We start from the raw sequence: 7,180 nt of genomic DNA on the forward strand, positions 1-7,180 counted from the left end.
GTGGTGCTTAGCTCCTCTGTGAATGCCGCGCTAAAACCTGAGGGGCGGGAAGCTTCTTCATGCCCGTCAGTCCGTCTGTCTGTCTGGCCGGCTATCCCGCACTACCACTCACTCGAGGCATTACTCTTCCTATTCACCTCCGTCAATACTTCGTTAATCCTTCCCTAAAAATCAAGGATTCCACACAAACACAGAATCCAATCGCATCAACCTAAAGCCACGGAAGCCACGAGTTCTTATCCTGCCTGAGCTGCGGAAGGCTTAACGCCAAGGCCTCTGGGACACACTGAACTAAGACAAATTTACTCAACTTCAGAGGGAGAATGAGAGACTGTGAAAGTTGACGTACAGACAACTCGGGGGGTCGTCAGTGCCGTTTGTCTGCTGAGCTTCGTAAGTCATGTGGGTGTTGTGGTCTAAGAGAAAGTTACTGGAAGATGGCGGTGGTGGTGGTGGTGGTGGTGGTGGTGGTGATAGTGGTGGTGGTGGTGGTGATAGTGGTGGTGGTGGTGGTAGTGCTAGTGGTGGTGGTGGTAGTAGTGGTGGTGGTAGTGGTGGTGGTGGTGGTAGAGGTGGTGGTGGTAAGGGGAAGGAGAAAGAGAGGGATGAGGAGAGGAAAGGCAGGGGACTACTACTGTGTTGAAAGGAAACGTTCATGCTTAAAGGAGAGAGAGAGAGAGAGAGAGAGAGAGAGAGAGAGAGAGAGAGAGAGAGAGAGAGAGAGAGAGAGAGAGAGAGAGAGAGCTAGACACACAAATACACATAAGAAAACAAGGGAAGTTGCGAGAAGCCATTAGGACTACACGTGGCAGTCTGTATAATAAACATACCTACTATATCCGCCTAGAATCTGCCCGATCTTCTTTCATACCTCCCTAATGATCCTGCAATAACAACCTGATTAATGAGTCAGTTCTATTCATCTATTAGTCTATTTGAAACCTAATTCCTTCCTATCTCCTTTAAATCTAACTTTATCAACCTTGAACCCATTATTTTTTTGTCCTATCCTGATTGGTGACCATGAATATTTTGCATAAGTCACCCTTGTTAATGTCCCATATACCACTGAAAAACCTCTATTACATCTCCTCTTAAATGACGCCTCTCTAATGCATGTTAATTTAAAAGTTTCAGTCTCCTTTAGTAAGGAATACCTGTCATCAGACAGACAGACAGACAGTCGCGTCACCCACCACCACTGCCGTTGCCTGCCGGAAGACAACTCATTAAGAACACGTTATGTACGCCCCAAGAACTAATCCCGAAGTGGGAATGGAGAGGCAGCGCCGGGAAATATTAGTTACACGGTCCAGTAGTCAGGTCTTCCCTAGCTCCCTAAGCTGACAGCGGCCGGCACAGCGAGACAGCACAGCGGGACACAGCGGGACACACTGCACGGCAACAGCAAGACGCGAAACGGAATCGAGTTACAGGCTCTGCGACAACTACAGGGGAGATGCACCGGCTGGGGATGATAAATAGCCGGGTGGATTCAGAGGCAGTGGGGCAGTAGTAGTAGCAGAAAGGGACACCAATAGTAGCAACAAGAGGGGGAGACCAGCGGAAAGAGGAGACGTGCAGGTGGAGATCAGCACTAACAGTAGCACTAACAGGAAAGGAGACTAGCAGGAGGAGACTAACAGGAACAGGCCAACAGCAGTAGTAGCAGTAGCAGGAAGGAAGACTACGTAGCAATATTAGACCCACAGGAAGAGAAACCAAAAGGGAAACTCACAGAAGCATAATAAATAGTAGCAAGAGGGTAGACCAACAATGTCAGTATACAGTACCGTGTGACCTCACTCAGGACACTCTTTCTCTACTAAATTTAGTCCTGTTATTGCTGTCTCTTCTCGCTACTCGTACAGCTTTGCAGTTCGCCCTACTTATGGAGCTTTCACCAACACAGACTGACTTACAGGAAGTATTCGGAGGTGTGGAAATCATGTTACTTGAGTTTTCGTGCTAAGCCTCTTAACTTGATAAAATGCGGTAAACTCAATTAAGGTGGAAATCGAACATCCTAGGTGGGAGGCCTCCGTCACCAGGGCAAGGCACAAAACACGCCGCCACTGCCACGTTGAGGTGACGAAAAATACAGTAATAACCAAGTGACAAATTAAGGAGCACTGGGTAGGAAAGGGAGTAAAAAAAGGAAGGTTGGCAGGAATTAATATGAATCTTCAATAGTGAAATTAAGGAAAAATAAGGAAAAAAATAATAAGGAAAATAAGGAAATAATCACGCCACACGCGAAGAAGCGCCGGCAAAAATAGTTGAGGGTTGGCAGGAGTAAATATGACTCTTGAAAAGTGAAAATTAAATAAAACTCAGCAAACAAGATATTCGTAAAAGCCTGACAGGAACGCCGCGGGAATAAGAAGCCTCGTGTATTTCCAGGCAACACCCAGACGGTATTCTGAAGCGTCTCTCTCTCTCTCTCTCTCTCTCTCTCTCTCTCTCTCTCTCTCTCTCTCTCTCTCCTTTACTTCATCCGCAGCGTCTTGGAGCCAGGATTACTTGCTTCCTAATCTTAACGGAATACTATTTTACGCCGCTTTATTTTCCTTTGGAGGAAGTGGATTAGAAGTGACGTATGTTTATGTTTATTGCTGCATATCTCTGCAACAAATTTTTATTACGTACTTTTCATAACAAAAAATAAAAACTTAATTCTCATTAATAACATTATGAATTGCGAGGAACGAGGCGGAGGAAAAATAAATTAGATATTGGATGACTCATGTAATTATTCCATCGAAACAGAGGGTACTGGGGGGAGGGGAGGGAGGGGAAGGAATCAGGGGGGAGAAGAGGGTACAGGAGGGACATTCAATTAATTGGGAGAGAAATATGTCTTTCACGTGCGTTGGAGAAAATCTAATTGTTACGGGGACACAGGTAGAGCCAGGCCGACTCCCTTTCTTTCTTTATCCCCAACACACTGTTATAGCATTCGTAAAGTGTAGGATTTTACTGCCTTTCACTACATTAAATAACACGATGTAGTTGTACACCTGAGGCTCACTTTTGACACCCACTTCCCTGTGTGTGTGTGTGTGTGTGTGTGTGTGTGTAGAGAAAGTTACCACCAGACAGACGCTAACGTTCCCACACCCTTGTTTGTGTTGGTCAAGTTAGTTAAGTTTGTCTCTCTTTGTGATACTTGATGTGGATACTTCATCATTATACAGTTCGAGCTGTGTCTCTAGTGTGAGGAAAGTATTTGAGTAGAGCGCATACAAGAAAACACGTGAATGTGAGGCTTTTTTTTTTTTTTTTTTTTTAGTTCGTTACTTATGTCGTTTGTAGAATATGCACCATATTCTAATTTAATTTCATATTTCCAACATCTTTTCGTGGGCTTTCCAACTGCTTACGTTTGCAATAAGATCCTCAAACTACCCTCTCTAAAACACACAGTCTGTTACTACGTATACCATCCTTAATTCTCTTTCATCTAACACCTCTTCATGTCCTCCACAACCACCTACGCTTCCAATAAGTTCTTCCAACTCCTCTTCCTTCTCTAGAACATCACATCACCTCTTTCCTTCGGCACACACCTGCCCCCCTGGTCGAGCCGCTCAGCTAAGTACAGGAGTAAACAAGAAGCTCCTGTGTTAGTACTGCTTTAAGGTGCTTTTGTCTGCCATCGACCTCGGCAATATATGTGGAATTCTATTGGTTAAAATAAACAAAATTACTATAACCACAGTGCAGGCGATATATATGGAGGTAATCTGGATGTCAGTGCTAATTAATACGGAGAGTTATGGGGCAAATAAACGCCATCCCAACGACACAATTATAATGCTTTGGAAACGTTTTGGGTGGGTGGTTATGCCCTCCCAACCTCTCTCTCTCTCTCTCTCTCTCTCTCTCTCTCTCTCTCTCTCTCTCTCTCTCTCTCTCTCTCTCTCTCTCTCTCTCTCTCTCTCTCTCTCTCTCTCTGCATATCATTCTTTGTTTCTGTCAATTATGTCCATGTCTCTCTTTGTATATTAGTCCTTTGTCTGTCTGGGTTTCTGGATGTCTGTTTGTCCGTCTCTTTGTCTGGATGTTTGTGTTCATTGAAAAATATATATCCTAGTGACAGACCAAACAATTTTCCTTATAACTATTCATCTTATGTACCCTCGTGCATTATTTCGTAGTCTCTCTCTCTCTCTCTCTCTCTCTCTCTCTCTCTCTCTCTCCTCTCTCTCTCTCTCCTCTCCTCTCTCTCTCTCTCTCTCTCTCTCATGTCAATTTGTATTAAACATCCATCCCCTGTGCTCTACACCGCGTAGCACTTCCCAAAATGACGTGCAGCTAATCATTGACTGACCTCCACTACCCTGGCTCGACCTTTCCATCAGCACCAAAGCCCCGAGTCATGGGGCTCCTCTCATATTGCCTGTCTGCCGCCGTCCCTCTGTATTTCCGCGACGAAGCATTGCGTCCCAAAACGTGATATTTCTCCGCCCAGTATGAGGTGTCGTATCTCTCGTCGTAGCTGGCCGGGACACCGCAAAGCCCTCGTACTTCACTCTGACTCGTTGGTGCCGTCGTGGCCACACCATGCTGCTCGTCACTCCTGCTGCCTGCCTGCCTGGGAGCGCCGGGGAAAGGGTGAGGTGGGCGGTGGTTGAGAGTGACGGTGGCCGGGTGAGGAGGTGGGTGAGTCGGTGGGTTAGTCGGTGAGCCGTGCATGGGCGAGGCGCAGTGTTGGTGATGGTGTTTGAGGGTGGAATGTTTGTGATTTCGCTTTGTGTCGTGCTGTTTGTGGTGTTATTGATGTTGGTGGTAGTGGTGTTGATGTTTGATCTTTTGGGTATCCGTTCATGTCGTTGTTGTTGTTGGTGTTGTTGGTGTTGGTGGTGGTGGTGTTCAGGCTATCGCTGTTCTGTCTCTATTAGGAGATTTTTTTGTTCTTTTGTGTATAGGAAAAGTTGTGGGGTGATTCTCTCAATGATAGTGTGGTGATGAGGATATGAGGGTGTTTTTATTTTTTTTTCTGCAGGAGGGGGCACCGGCCAAGGGCAACAAAATGCAATAAAAAAAAAATAAATAAATAAGTAAAAGGCCCACTGAGGTGCCGGTCCCTATACAGAGTCGAAAGCGGTAGTCAAAAATTACAGAATAAGTGTCCTAAAAGAATTCCAGTCATGGGGGAAGGGTGGAAATACAGAAGCAGGCAGGAAGTTCCAGTCTACCAGAGAAAGGGGGTGAATGACTGAGGATACTGGTTAACTCTTGCATTAAAGAGGTGGATAGAATATGGGTGAGAAAAAGAAGGAAGTCTTGTGCAGGGAGGCCGTGGAAGGGAGGGTAGGCATGCAGTTAACAAGATCAGAAGAGCAATAGCGGTAGGAGCCAACAAGAGATGCAGCATTGCGGCGATGAGGAAAGAGGCTGAAGACAGTCAGTTAGAGAAGAGGAGTTGATAAGACGAAAAGCTTTTTATTCCACCCTGTCTAAAAGGACCGCATGAGTAGAACCCCCCCATACATGTGAAGCATACTCCATACAGGGACGAATAAGGCCCCTGTAAGGAGTTAGCAGCTTGGGAGGAGGGGGTGAGAAAAACTATATATATGTATGTAGATTCCACCAATGAAGATTCCACCACGAATGTTTCACCTAAAATAACTCCCCGTATGATAAATCCCCTCAACGTAACACAATCTAATTAAAACGAGATCAGGCCAAGGGCAACAAAACTGTGAAAGGATAACCCCTGAAGGTGCTAGTTCCTTAAGAAGACAATTTCTAATGAAATCCAAAATTACATTGTAACATGCCTTGAACTCGCAAATATATTAAGGGATGGAGTGAGGATGGAGTGTCCCCGGGAGTAGTTTACCAGGAGGGAGTTAAGGTTTACGAGGCATAGTAGGGGCTGTGGAAGCAGGTTCTCTATGTAGTAAAAAATATAAATACAGCCTACGGACTGAATGTTTATTACTGGGAATATTTGTTTGTATATGTATACTTTCAAATATGATTATGTTAAGGAAACGTAAAGTATTGTAAACACAGTAATGATAATGTATCTAAGGAAAGTAATTTCTTTAAAAAAACAAAAAGACACAAAGGGACATTAGATTAAGCAAAGAAAAAAAAAAAAAGCAGAGAAAAAAAAGCACATTCTAATTCTCAAATATTATCAAGTTTTAAAAACTTTAAAACCACTATAATACTTATATCAATCCAGTGTTCAAGAATCAAATTTTTGTCTTCCCCCTGGACGCTGCAATATTACTCAGTGGACCCTTTCGGAGGATCGTAAAAACTGCGCCCCTTTGGAAGTCGGTTCAGAAGGTCGGGTAAACTTTCGTAAATCGACCCCGAAATTAGAATTGGAGAGCTAAGTCAGAATGGCGTGTAATGAGCTGGTTCAGGGCGTAACAGGTCATTATTGAAGCAGTAAAACGCCCGGTAACGATCCAGCAGGAGGGAGAGGGATGGATGGCTGGGGTGCGAGAGGGGTTTGAATGAGGGAGGGGTACAGACTGGGCAAGATGGGGGAGGAACAGAAAGATGGTGGAGGATTGCGGCCATTTTATAGAATTGAAGAAAGAGCTTTTTCTCCCTATAACACATCCCCCCAAAGAAAAATAAAATAAGATAAAATAAAACTAATGCTATTGCGTTTTCTTCTCTTTTTATCTCGCTGTCATTTTCGTCAGGAAGAGTGATGATGGCGAGCTATGAGTGATTATAAGGAACATATCAATGATAAGAATATGAGTAAGAAATAAACAGAATAAGGCAGCAAGGATAAAAATGATAGCACAAATAACATGAGAAGAAAAATAGCCGAAAATAACACACACACACATACACACATACACACACACACACACACGCGGAGAAGACTGGCGTTGTTATCAGTACAAGTGTAGATGAATCAAGAGGAGTGAATAGTGAAGAGCTTGAAGTAAACAAGATACAGTTACAGTGACTACAAGAGAGAGAGAGAGAGAGAGAGAGAGAGAGAGAGAGAGAGAGAGAGAGAGAGAGAGAGAGAGAGAGAGAGAGAGAGAGAGGAGAGAAGAGAGAGAGAGGAGAGAGAGAGAGAGAGAGAGAGAGAGAGACTTCCCGATTAAGGAAAATAATGAATGGACGAATACTAAGCGTCGCAAATACAAATGCAGAATAAATTGTGGCACAAATGCATATTATATCTTGT

The sequence above is a fragment of the Scylla paramamosain genome, chromosome 6 (genome assembly GCF_035594125.1).
Source record: "Scylla paramamosain isolate STU-SP2022 chromosome 6, ASM3559412v1, whole genome shotgun sequence".
NCBI lineage: Eukaryota > Metazoa > Arthropoda > Malacostraca > Decapoda > Portunidae > Scylla > Scylla paramamosain.